General features: G+C 40.7%; 1 protein-coding gene across 1 annotated transcript in view; it reads right to left on the bottom strand.

Annotated features, from left to right (window-relative positions):
* Positions 1 to 805: 805 nt before the first annotated feature.
* LOC307270873 (FH1/FH2 domain-containing protein 3-like) overlaps positions 806 to 1,588 on the bottom strand; it is a gene marked incomplete at its 5' end in the record, with an annotated part of 32,259 nt that continues 31,476 nt past the window's right edge. The window contains one exon of the mRNA XM_080054760.1: positions 806 to 1,588. This exon is cut by the window's right edge and continues 969 nt beyond it.

The following is a 1,588-nucleotide window of genomic DNA, read 5'->3' as shown; positions in this document are numbered from 1 at the left end:
CTTTTTCCTGGTTTTCCACAGACCCAAAGCGCTTCACATTGTTTTGTACACATTCACCCATTCACACACACATTCACCCATTCACACACACATTCATGCACCGATAGCAGCAGCAGCTACCACGCAGGGTGCAAGCTAACTATCAGGAGACATTTAGGGTTCAGTGTCTCTTTGCCCAGGGACACTTGGACATGTCTCTTTCTCTCTCTCACACACACACACACACACACACACACACACACACACACACACACACACACACACACACACACACACACACACACACACACACACACACACACACACACACACACACACAGGGGGGGGGGGGGGGGATTAAACCACCGACCCTGCAACCCAGTGGACGACCGCCCTACACACTTCACCACAGACTAATAAAGATTCAGATTTTTTTTATTTTTTTTTGTTAAAAGCTTTATTGATACAATCGTTAAAACATTAAAACATCGTTCTTTGGCGTTAAGTTAAACTTTCTATATTCACCGTGAGATCACCTGGAACCAAAAACACACCTCTGTACAGTTACTATGGCTACAAATCAATAATCACACACACACACACACACACACACTGACAGACACACACACACACACACACACACACACACTGACAGACACACACACACACACACACACACACACACACACACACACACACACACACACACACACACACACACACACACACACACACACACACGCACGCACGCACGCACACACACACACACACACACATACACACACACACACACACACACACACACACACACACACACACACACACACACACACACACACACACACACAGGCAGGTGACGTGTTGAACAATTAAAAAAAAAAAATCTCAATGACTTTTGTGACTTTTTGTGAATTCATTTTTACATTGGTGCATGTTGTGACAGAAACATTTAAACTAACTTATAAACATTCCCTTTCTGGAGTGAAAACAATAAAAACACCATTTCCCTGGAAGGACATTCAGCACATAATACATTTCTTAAAAGGTTCTCTGAGGAACTTTCAGTGTGTGTTCATTCTAGCGCCCCCCTTTGGACTAAAGCGGTAGTGTTTTTACCACGCCAGCTGTTGTTCCTGGGTGAGCGTATACCCATGACAAAGGCATTAAGAAAAACTATATAAAAATAGCATTCTTTGCACTGATGGTCTGGTTTGCTGTTACATGTAATTCATGATCATCAGAGTGAAAAATGAGACTGTTTCAGAAATATTTAAAAGTTCCTCGTAGAGACTTTAAATATTATAAATAAACATTCAGTGTCTCCTTAACTCAAATGTACAAACAATACAGGAGATTAGATTTCATTCAACAGTCCAATTCAGAATGATCTAAACCGGTTATTATACAAAATATAAAATGCATTATTACAGTTACGTGAATGTGTGTGTGTGTATGTGAGTGTGAGTGTGAGTGTGAGTGTGTGTGTGTGTGTGTGTGTGTGTGTGTGTGTGTGTGTGTGTGTGTATGTGTGTGTGTGTGTGTATGTGTTCTTTGAAAAAAAAAAGTAAACAAAAAAAAAATGTGCATAATTTAACATTGTGTATCTAAA

The sequence above is a fragment of the Ammodytes marinus genome, assembly GCF_949987685.1.
Source record: "Ammodytes marinus genome assembly, contig: scaffold_246, whole genome shotgun sequence".
In the NCBI taxonomy this organism is placed as follows: Eukaryota; Metazoa; Chordata; class Actinopteri; order Uranoscopiformes; family Ammodytidae; genus Ammodytes; species Ammodytes marinus.
Note: the sequence above shows the minus strand (reverse complement) of the source record. Positions and strands in the feature narration are given on the sequence as shown.